At 47.9% G+C, this 12,096-nt stretch overlaps 1 long non-coding RNA gene across 2 annotated transcripts in view; it reads left to right on the top strand.

Moving 5' to 3' along the window:
- Positions 1–6,787, top strand: part of LOC120101788 (uncharacterized) — a 16,491-nt gene extending 9,704 nt beyond the window's left edge. For both annotated transcript variants that reach the window (XR_005502724.2, XR_005502723.2), the window contains 2 exons: positions 2,423–2,602; positions 6,621–6,787. This is a non-coding gene — a long non-coding RNA (uncharacterized LOC120101788). The remainder of the gene's footprint in view (positions 1–2,422; positions 2,603–6,620) is intronic.
- The last annotated feature ends 5,309 nt before the right edge of the window (positions 6,788–12,096 follow it).

The raw sequence follows: 12,096 nt of genomic DNA, 5'->3' as shown, positions 1-12,096 counted from the left end.
TGCACACACACAAAACAAGTAAATTACATGTACATTTAAACACTTAAATGTGTAGCCCAGGCTGGCCTCGAACTCGTGATCCTCCTGCCTCTGCCTCCTTCAGCAAATCCTACCGGTGTGCGCCACCACAACCGGCTTAAACACTTAAAAGAAACCAGTGATTCCCCAATAATTCTGGCAACATCCCAGGGATTGACACAGAGGTGTTGGTGTACACACACAATCCCAGCATCTGGAAAGCTGAATCAGAAGGGTCACAAGTTCAAGATCAGCCTGGACTATATAGGGAGTCCTGTTCCCAGAAAAACAAACCACTCCTCGGCCTTCTGAATTCCAAAGGCTGACACATTGGCTGCTTGGGATACATGAGCAGCTCTGGATCCACTCAGGGTGGAACAGTGAGATTTCTAGTTGGCCAATTCAACGCACTCAGCCTTCTTGGCTCAAGCAAACCCCATAGGCCTCAACACGGGCGTGAAAAGGGGCATCAGAGATATCAGGCTGTTGTGGTGAAGGAATGGGAAACTGACAGGGTAAAACCAATGTTAACAGGGTGTGGTGGTGCACACTGAAGTCCCTTAGGAGGGTGACTGTCTGCTGAGATCAAACACCATGACCAAAAGACGTTGCGGAGGAAAGGGTCTATGTGTGTCATAGCCCATCACTGAAGGAAGGCAGGACCGGAACTCAGACAGGACAGGAGCCTGGAGGCAAGAGCTGCTCACTGGCTTGCTTCTCAGGGCTTGCTCTGCCTGCTTTCTCATAGAACCCAGGGTCTCCAGCCCAGGGACGGCCCCACCCACAATTCCCCCCCCACCCCCCACCCCCGTCGAGCACCAGTTAAGAAAATCACTCACAGCTGGATATTACGGAGGCATCTTCTCAATTGAGGTTTCCGCTGGCTTGTGTGCAGTCGACATAAAAGTAGCCAGCTCCGGAGGCTTAGGCAAAAAGACCACTGTGAGTTTGAGACCTGCCTCAGCTACAAAGTAAATTCAAGAGCAACCTGGGCAACTTAGCTAAGAATTTGTCTTTAAAAAAAAATATATAAATAGCAGAGGGCGAGAGGGCTCAGTGGATAAAGTGCTCGCCTCGTAAGCCTAACCGTCTGAGTTCATTGCTGCCACAGCATGACCACACAAGTACACTCAACAGACAAACATAAAAATACATTTTTAAAAGATTTTTAATTTATGTATGTGAGTACACTGTAGCTGTCTTCAGACACACTAGAGAAGGGGGTAAGATCCCATTACAGATGGTTGAGAACTGCTATGTGGGTGGCTGGGAATTGAACTCAGGACCCCTGGAAGAGCAAAAGTGCTCTTAACCACTGAACCATCTCTCCAGCCCCCAAAATACATTCTTAATGTAATTTCATGTTGAGGGTTTGCTCAGTGGTTAGGGATGATTGTCACCCTTGTAGAGCACAGTGGCTCACCACCATCTGTATAACTTTAGGCCCAGGTGTCCAAAGCCCACTTCCAACTTCTTTGGGCACCAGGTGCACATATGGTACACAGTCGTACACACAGGCAGAAACATGAGCGTAAATTAATACTTGTGCATTTTCTTAAAATATTGCTCAGTGATGTAGTGCTTTTTTTTTTTTTAGAATGTTTAACAGCCTGGGATCGGAGGGAGGAGGGAAGAGAGAGGAGGGAGGTGGAGGAGGGAGAGAGGAGGGGAGAAGAGGGAGGAGGGATGGTCTGGAGCACACTGGGATTCTGGACTCTGGTTCCTAAACTATGGAAAGACTTTAGTCTCTCTCACACAACTGATTACAAACAGGTATTGGACATCTTCCTGTCATTAAGCCAAAACACCCAACACAGTGAATTTATAGAGAGAAGACAATTCCTTGGGCCCACACTTTCTGAGCGCTGGATTTCAGTCAGGGTGTGGGGCCCCCTTCCAGATGATGTGGAGCCCAAGGAATGCAAAGCACCCACCCTGCCTCTTAAAACCAGGAAACGAAACAGAAAACAGAAACAGAAAGAGGATCTGTGGAGCCCCACCATCCCTTTCCAGAACTTAAAGTGAAAAGGAGGCATCAGGGTAGACCAGGCTGGCCTCAAATTCACAGAGATCCACCTGCCTCTGCTTCCCAAGTGCTGGGTTTTTTGAAATATATATAATTTATTTTTATTTAATGTTCATTGGTGTTTTCCCTGTATGTGTGAGGGTGTCAGATCCCCTGGAAACTGGTGTCGCAGACAGTTGTGTCCTGCCCTGGTTTTTGTTTTTGTTGCTGTTGTTGTTGTTGGGGGGTTTTGTTTTTGAGCTGCCTCTCATGTATCCCAGGCTAGCCTTAAACTCTCTATGTAGTTAACGATGATGACCTTTATTTTAATTTCTGATTCTGCACTGCCACATTGGACTTCCCCTGACCCTTCCTTTTGTGTTTTCTTTCGTCCTGCAGAAGGTTCATCAGCACCAGGTGTCTAGCTTTGCTGTGGGAATCACAGGGTTGGGGAGCCTGGCGCTCCAGCATCCTGAGAGACCCATTCTCCTCCAGATGGCTCCTGGTGTTCCCTGCACCATATCTGCCGTCCAACTTCAGGAAGAAGCTCAAGAAGGCATTGGAGGGAAGGAGCCAGAGGTAGGCCAGAAGGCTCACTCTGGGAGCCTTCCCTTGGCCAAGGCTGAGGCACAGGGCTACATGCAGCTGTGAGGAAGCAATCAGGACTAGGATCATTTGGAATCTTTCTCCAAATCACCTGGGTCATGGGAAAGTGGACAGAGGGTGAACCTGGAGATCACCATTGTCCTTATAAAAACTTAGTAGATGTGTGCACATGCCAAGCACCTGTTTGCTCTGTGCTTAGAAATCAACACAACAGTGCTTTATGCCTTAGTAGGCTGTGTGACCTTGGATACATTACTTAACCTCTCTGAATCCCAATTTTATCATTGCTAAATAGGTAGGATTTTTATGGCAAGTTATTCATATGGGTCTGGGTGGGGAGGGGGAGAGAGAGAGAGAGAGAGAGAGAGAGAGAGAGAGAGAGAGAGGGAGGGAGAGAGAGAACATAAGTTGTGAGTATTGCCTAAGCCAAGAAGGTACTTAATAATGATCAAGTTGTTGATACAGTGTATAGTGGATTACAGGTGTGTGGCATGGTGGCAGGCTTTAAGTGGCCTTAGGGATTTAACTCACGGCTTTGTGCATGTTAGGCAGGCCCTCTCCCCACTAAGCCACCCAGCCCCTAGGAACGTTCTTTAACCTCTCGGCGTCTCAGTCCTTTGTCTGTGAAGGCATGCGACGTTTGGGCAGTGGATATGCAATGGCTGTCGCCCTGAGACCAGGCATGCAAAGTGGGTTATTATTAGATGATTCCTTTCTCCCTCTGACCTCGCAGAGGAAGAGACAAGGGGCAAAAAGCTGTTGTTCTCAGTACAGAAGCCATAAACAACAGAAATGGGTCTGTATGGTGCAAGAAAGAGAGCCCCAGGCAGGATGAAGTGGAGGCTGGTGTTGAAATCAGGGTTTGGGAGATTCTGAGAGAGTTAAGATCAGGGCTAAGCAGAAGGAGGTTGAGGGCGGGTTCCTATTCCCGGCTATGACGGCTATTAATTTTGAGACTCCACCAAACTGCCATTTATGAACCCTTCCGACACGATGGGCTAGGACAGAGGGTCTGGCTGGGGCCAGGTGTGCCGCGTCAGGTATGATCAGGGTGCTTCTTCAGGTGGACTTGTCGCTGAAGACCCAGTGCGTCTCTGAATGGTCTCGGGCTTTGATTAAAAAGGCCTGCTCTTTTCTGAAGAGAAACGGAGGATGGGTGGATCTGGGGGACAGTGGGGGTGGTTGGGGAGGGGGAAACGGTCAGACTGGGTGGAGAAAATGAACAGGAAATGGTTGTCAGGACATAATGTATGAGAGAAGAATGTTTTTTTTTTTCTTTTTCTTTTTTCTTTTTTTCGGAGCCGGGGACCGAACCCAGGGCCTTGCGCTTGCTAGGCAAGCGCTCTACCACTGAGCTAAATCCCCAACCCCGAGAAGAATGTTTTAAAAACGCCACTGAAAGTAAAAAAATAAAAATAAAAACAAAATAGCCTTCCCTACTGCTACCTGTGGCCTTTTGGAAACTGGTTATGGCTGGAGGCTGAGGATCAAAAATAGGGACACCTTCCCCATCAGCTTCCCTCACCTCTAGCTCCAGTCTCCACTGCCCCCATAATGACCTTGATGACCACATCCAGGTCCAGTCTGGCACCAGCCTGTCTGACTCTCCTGTCTTCAATGCTGAGGCTGTGGGAGAGACAGACAGACAGACAGACAGACAGACAGACAGACAGACAGACAGACAGACAGCAATCTCGGATGAACCTCTGACTGAACGTTCAGGTGGGACTGTGTTGTGGTAAAAATAAAAAAGGGCAGGAAGGTTTCAGCGTGTACCATGGCGGCCCATCGTTCTCTCGCTAGTTCCAGCTCTGTGGGGCTGTTGGAACCAGCGCTAATTTATCTCAGCGGCTCCACACTGCCCCCAAGTACTCTCTGACTGAGGCAGGTTGCTGTCACACCAGTTTCATCCAGAGACCGCCTATCTCGCGGCTCTCTGACTGTGGACTCTGCTCACATTTCCAGCATTCGTCCATGTGGGACATCTAACATGGACAGAGCATCCCAGTGGTGGCTACCCTCTTGTAACTCTCTGCCACTGTTCTGTCTACATTCCCAACATCCGCCCCCTAATAGTTATGGTATAAACTCCCCAAAACCTGTTAAAATCAGACTCAACAAACTGTAACCCAACAATCAGATCTCTATGTTAAATTCTCAATCCACAATACATCCACACAATAAACTCACAACCAATTGATAAGAATATAAACTTCCCACCTAGATAAGATAAATTTGTCTACAGAAATCCATGCCACCAACGTTGGCAATTCAAGACCACCAGGATCTGGGTCATCCTGCCCCGTCTCCATCTTGATTCTTCTTCCTTCTCCTCTCCTGCCTTACAAAACCTCTGTCCCCACCTTATTATTATTATTATTATTTTTTTACTGTCTAATCATGGCCTTGATCTAACTTGTGCCAGCCTTCACCTGCATAATGACATCAACTTACAGGGCTGTGTGATTCATCCATTCAGCAGGCTCTTGGGACATCTAATATGGACAGAGCACTACCAAGCAGAGTTAGCCAGGCCTCTGCTCAAGTCAGCAGGAGGGACCTGGAGCGATGCCAGCTTTTTTGGTGCGATTCTGTCTATGGAGTCCCGACAAACACAGCTCAACTACGAAATGTAAGGCGGACCAATACGTGCATGTTGTTAGCAAAGAATCTTTCATCACATGTCCTCTCTCATGCTTGCTTTAGCAGAACGTCCTCTCTCTCCTGTGTCTGCTTCAGCTACACGTTCCTTCACATGCTTGCCCCAGCAAAACACCATCCAACCAACTTTCCAAAGAACCCTTAAGTTTCCACTTCATATCTATCTATCCATCCATTTGTCATCTGTCTGTCTGTCTATCTATCATCTGTCATCTCTATCATCTTTCTATCAATCATCTATCTATCTATCTCTCAATCATCTATCAATCATCTATCTATCTATCATCTATCTAGCTCTCAATCATCTCTCAATCATCTGTCTATCTATCATCTATCTATCATCTATCATCTATCTATCTCTCTCAATTATCTATCAATCACCTGTCTATCTATCATCTATCATCTATCTATCATCTATCTATCTCTCTCTCAATCATCTATCAATCATCTGTCTATCTATCTATCATCTATCTATCATCTATCTCTCTCAATCATCTATCAATCATCTGTCTATCTACCTATCATCTATCTATCATCTATCTCTCAATTATCTATCAATCATCTGTCTATCTATCATCTATTATCTATCTATCATCTATCTATCTCTCTCAATCATCTATCAATCATCTGTCTATCTATCTATCTATCTATCTATCTATCTATCTATCTACCTACCTACCTACCTACCTACCTACCTATCATCCTGCTGGAGATCAAAATTAGAGCCTCCCATATACAGAACAAATGCTCTACCTGTAATCTGCATCCCTAACTTTACAAGTATTTATTTTATTTTTCTCATCTTCTTTTCTTTTTGGAGACAGAGTCTCACGTAACCCAGCCTGGCCGCAAACTCACTTTTTAGACAAGTATGAGGTTAAGCTTACTCTGTTCCTTTGCCTCCACATCCCAATGTTAGTTAGGACTGTGGACGTTCACTGCCATGTTGTTATTCAATACCCACTGGGCGCAGTCCCAGGTGCTGGGATGCATCCTTGTGCTTCCTGATGCCAGATTCCTTCTGGTAGGAGACAGACAAGACATAGGTGAGTTAGCTGGTCTGAGAGTCACCAAGGAAAACAAAGCCGAGTTGGGGGAAGACACTTGTTTAGGAGGCTTCCAGTCCACACGGGGTGGTGGTGGTGGTGGTGGCGCACACCTTTAATCCCAGCACTTGGGGGGCAGAGGCAAACGGATCTCTGTGAGTTCGAGGTCAGCCTGATCTACAGAACAAGTTCCAGGACAGCTAGTACTACACGGTGAGATGATGTCTTGACAAGCCAAACAAGCAAACAAATAAAACCTCATTGTTTCATGTGCTTTGTCTCAGGTGTGTCTTTGCATCACAGAGTGCCTGGTGCCCTCAGCGATCAGAAGAGGGCATTCGATTCAGAACTGGAGTTACAGAATCTTGTGAGCTGCTGTGTTGGTCTTGGGAGTTGAACTTGGGTCCTCTTGAAAAGATAAAGCCATATTAAATGTTGAGCTATCTCTCCAGTCCAATTCTCTCTCTCTCTCTCTCTCTCTCTCTCTCTCTCTCTCTCTCTCTCTCTCTGTGTGTGTGTGTGTGTGTGTGTGTTTGTTACTTTGTTTCTTTGTTTCTTTCTTTTTTTAAAGACAGTCTTTGTAGTTTACACTGCCTTGAACTGGGTTGCTCCCCTGCCTCAGCTCAGCTTCTGAGTGCTGGGATTGTAGCTTTGAGCAACCGTGCTCATCTAGATCAAAAGGGTGCATGCTCAGCTGCGCATGCGCTGGAGGCCAGAGGATGACAGGAGTCATTTGTCAGACATTGTGTATCTTTAATTTTGTTTTCCTTCTAATTTTTGAAACAAGGTCTCTCACTAACCCTGAGCTCACTGCTGGCTAGGGAGCCTCAGGGATCTGCTGTCCCCATCTTCCCATGCTAGGATTACAAGCGAGTGCCACTATGTCTGGCTTTGTATGTGACTTCTTCGGTGACACTCGAGTCCTTGTGATTGCAAGGCTTTACCAGCTGAGCCACTTCTGCAGCCCCTGGTTGTAGTTTTGTTGCTGTTGTTGTTGTTGTTGTTGTTGTTGTTGTTAGACAGGGTCTCATTATGTAGCTCTATAAAGCCCTGCACTAGTTGGCTTTGAACTCAGACATCCACCTGCCTCGTAATGTTAGGACTGAAGGCAAGTACCACAGCACTCGCCTCCACAGCCAATCTTTTTTTTTTTTTTCTATGAATGCAGGCTTTATTATTAATGTACCCTTCATAGACATAAGACACAAATCCCAAGCAATAGATCCCTACCCCAACAAGGAAGTTGAAAAGTCAGAAACCCTATGATGTGCCATCTCTGCTTTGGTACCCAGAAGAGAGCGTGAGATTTCATCAAGGCTTCCAAAGCTTCGAGGAGTCCAGGGTCATTTTGAGGGGACTCCTTGGGCTCCTGCCTGATGGACCTTTTTCGTGAACAGTTGGCAACAGCACATTTTGAAATTCTTCTGGGTCATAGACATAGTCTGTCTCTTCCGAATCATCTCAGAACGCCTCACGGAGAACCAGCACCCGGTTGCTTCTCGGGCCTGTTTGATTGCATCATCCAAGGCCTCAAAAGTCTCCTCGGGGTCCTTTTTTTTAGCTCCTTTAGCTGCTCCGAGATGAAGGCAGACATATTAGCTGTGCGGCGAACACGCCGAGTTTTCTTCGTCTCTGTCTCAGTTACCTCCACGACTGCAGTGCACTTTAGTTCTGTAGTCGCTTTAGGATGAAATCTCCCTGGGAAGGTAACGGGAAATCCAAGAACAAAGCATACAAGGGAGGGGCTATTCCAGCATGTGACCGAAGGCTGAGACGGAGCCCGGGTCCTTAAAATAACTCAAGGACATCGCTGCTACTCTTGAACAAAGATGGTACTCAGCCTGGCCCTGGGAAGCAATTAGCATCTACTGCCAGCCGAAGGTGCTTCGAGGTGACGAGGCCAAGCTTGAGTGCTCCTAGCCAGGCTGGGAATCTCAGAGCCTCTCTCTCTCTCACTGCAGGCCTTCTTCCTGCAGGGATGAGGGTCTTCTCTTGCTGTTACACCTATCCAGAGGAGGCACAGACTGCGCTGGATAGTTTTATGTCCACTCGACACAAGATAGAGTGATCTGAGAGGAGAGAACCGCAACTGAGAAAATGCCTCCATAAACTTGGGCTGTAGGTGAGCCTGTAGGGCGTTTTCCTAATTAGTGATTCATGCGGGAGGTCTCCGCCCATTGTGGGTGGTGCCTGGTGCTATAAGAAAGCAGGCTGAGTAAGCCACCGGGAGCAAGTCAGTGAGCAGCATCCCTCCATGGCCTCTGCATCCGCTCCTGCCTTCAGGTTCCTGTCCTGCTTGAGTTCCTGTCCTGACTTCCTTTGATGATGAACAGTGATGTGGAAGTGTGAGCTGAATAAACCCTCTCCTCTCCAAGGAGCTTTAGTCGTGGCGTTTCATCACAGCAGTAGCAACCCTGATCAAGACGGGCTGTGCAGTAACGGACTGTGTTCTGCAAAAACCCCAGTGTCACAGGGGACAAAGAGGCTAAGCGTGGGTATGTACCTGTAACCCCAGAACTGGGGCATTAAAAACAAGCAGATCCATGGAGCCCACTACTGCCCTGCCAGCATAGCCCATAGCCTAATTAAAGAGCTCCAGGCCAATGAGAAACAATGTCTCCAAAAAAAAAAAAAAAAAAAAAAAAGCCAGTGTGGCGGCACACAACTTTAATCCCTCATTAAGGGTAACTTATCCACATTCACTAAAAGTTCTGTGATTGTGAACAATAGTGTCCTGTTCCTAGGGAACACGTGTTGAATGTCAAGGGGAACTGGAGAGTGATGTTGGGGTGGGGGAGAGTTCAGATCTCCAATGTGTCTGAAAAATAAAGCATTATTGGTTATCAATAAGCCAACCGAAAATAGGTGCTGAGCTGAGCACGGACTACAGGCTGCAATCACAACCAGAGAAAGTTGGAGGATGAGGGGTTCAAGGTCAGCCTGGGCTATATAGTGAGTTTGAGGCCAGCCTGGGCTACATGGGTCTCTATCTCAAAAAAAAAAAAAAAAAAAAAAAAAAAAAAAAAAAGAACCAAGGGTTTGGGCTGTAGCTCAGGTGTGGAGTGTTTGCCTAGCTTGTGTAAAGGCTTAGGTTCGATGCCTGGCACTGGTAAAAAATAAAATAAGACAACATGTGGTTTTGGCTGACCTGGAACTTGCTACATGGGCCAGGCGACTTAGAGGTTTTGTCATCTTCCTGCCTCCCCAGTGCTGGCAGCTCAGGCATGTACCAACAGGAAAAGCTGTTCCTTTTTATTGAGATAGGGTCCCATGTAGCCCAGGCTGGCCTCAAACTCCTATTCCTTCTGTCTTCTCCTCCAGAAGGCTTGGGTGGCAGCCTGTATTCTGGAACACTCCGAGTAACTCTGTGTACACTGGAAGTGGTTTTGAACCCCCTTCTCATGGTTATGTAAGAAGAGGAAGTGGGTGGCTCCAGGAACTCAGGGGAAAGAGAAGTTTTGGTTCTTTGGGGTGGGGGGTTCAAGGCAAGGTTTCTGTGGGTAGCCCTGGCTGTATTGGAGCTCACCCTGCAGACCAGGCTGGCCTCGAACTTACAGAGATTCATCTGCCTCTGACTCCCAAGTCTTGAGACTAAAGGTGTGCCCCACCAGGCCTGACAGGAGAGGAAGTTTTCTTTCTCACCCTTTTCTACTTTTTCAAACTGTCCGTCCGTCCATCAAACCAAGGAGAGGAAATGGGGAAGAGATGGTCACTGAGCAGACAGAAGTTTTAGGCACTGTGTCAAGCCAGTTTCCGCTTAACATCGTAATCCTTCAGAAAGGAAAAAATCTCTGCGGTGTACACACGTAGGTTGCATGCCCATATGTGTGCATGGATGTGCATGCTTGTGTGTGCGTGCATGAACACCAGAAGCCACAGGGGCTCCCTTCTTCCACCACTCTCTACCTTATTTTGTGTATGTATTTATTTGAAATTTAATTTTTTAAAAGATTTTTTAATGTGTACGGATGTTTGCCTGTGTGTACACCTGTGCACCAGGCACATGCCTAGTATCTGCAGAGGCCAGGAGAGGGGGGTCATAGCCAAAGAACTGAAGTTACAAATGATCGTTAGCCACCATGTGGAGGCCATGAACAGAACCCTGGTCCTCTAGAACTGCCACGCTCTGAACTCCAAGCCATCTGCCTCCCGAGTGCTTGGATTAAAGGTGGGCACCATCATACCTGGTCTCCAACTTTTTTTTCCCCCTTGAGCCATGGTCTCTCACTGAATCAGCAAAGCCCAGGGTCCTTCCTGTGTCTCCTCCTCCACAGAGTTGAGGTTCCAGATATGCAACACTGCTCCTGGCTTGTGGTATGGGATTTGAACCCCTCATGCTATGGGGCAAGCACCTCACCAACTGAGCCATCTCTTCAGCTCCCACAGGTCTTACTTATGCCTTGAAAGTCTGCTCCTTGCATGCAGGGGAAATCGAGGCTCACAGAGGGGAGATAGCTTGCCAATCAGAACCCACGTCTTGAAGTTAACCCAGGTCCCCCCTGCATCAGGTGCCTCAACTTTCACCTGGGTGAGGTCCCAATCTTGGTCTTTAAATTGAGGGGCTTTCAGAAATCGTGACTCACTGTTTCAACAAAAACCCAAAAGAACCTGGCACTCTCTGTGGGTGTGAGCTGTCTACCTTGGAGAATGAACTGAGGTGTGGTGTGGCTGGCAACCGGTCCGGCCAGAGACAGTGAATTGAGGCTGAAACCCCTCAACCCATGGAGAGTCTCCAATTTCCTGTATGTTACATGAGGACCGACTGTTGGCAAAGGCTGGGAAGTGTGACTCAGTGATCAGCGTACACAGGCCCTGGGCTCCATCCTCAGGAAAGAGGTTGAGGATCGAGTCCAGCCTGGGCTACAAAACAAGTTTCAGATTAACTCGGGCCACAGACTGGAATCCATTCTTTTATTCTTTTAAAGGGAGGGGTTCCTCACACTTTTGTGGGGAGAAAAGAAGTAATCCCAGGGAGGGCACTCCTAGGACATGGTGACTACAGACCGATTAGAAGGTGGTGCCCTTTTGCCAAAAGTCACCAGAGTGCCGGGAGCCACACAAGTGCAGGGAAGCATTTGGCAGTGTCTGCCCAGTTCAAGCTGGGAGACCCAAGAGATCTGTCGGTGGCTCTGTGGTGGCATCAGCTGACATTCTAGAGCTGTGGTCTGGATCAGTGGATGATGCCTGGGCCAGGAGAGTGAAACCCATGACTGAATCAGGGCCCTGGGAAGGGGAGGGGAACCTCTTGGGAAGCTGTCTGTCCCGCTGCGCCTCCTGTTTCTCCTCCAGTGCCCCCCAAAGCACTTGCATTTGCTAGAAGACCCTCCTGCCCCCTCTCCGGCTCCCCCTCACCACCACCTTACAGAGTCCTGCCCCCTGGAGTTTTCCATTTGAAGGCTCTCTTCTCTAAGGATCTCTCTTCTGCCTTGCCTATGTGACAGTGACAGATGTCATGCCCTCTCATCAGAGGACAGCCATCCCCTCCCGCATTTGTTTTGTTGCTCAGGCTGGCCTCGAACCTTGAGTTTCTGACTTTGCTGGTTTTTCCTCCTGAGCGCCAGGTTATAGATGCGCAGAATCATGACCAGTTATATGCGGTCCTGGGAATCAAACATCAGGTCTCCCACTCACTGGCCAAGCAGCCTGCCCACTAAACTCCAACTCTAGCCACTCCCCAAGCCTTTGCCATGGTTTTGGGAAATTCCCTGGCTGTTGACATTGGTTCTTGGACCAGCTTCTGGCCCAGCTGGACCAATTAGA

Source organism: Rattus norvegicus, chromosome 3 (genome assembly GCF_036323735.1).
Source record: "Rattus norvegicus strain BN/NHsdMcwi chromosome 3, GRCr8, whole genome shotgun sequence".
In the NCBI taxonomy this organism is placed as follows: Eukaryota; Metazoa; Chordata; class Mammalia; order Rodentia; family Muridae; genus Rattus; species Rattus norvegicus.
Note: the sequence above shows the minus strand (reverse complement) of the source record. Positions and strands in the feature narration are given on the sequence as shown.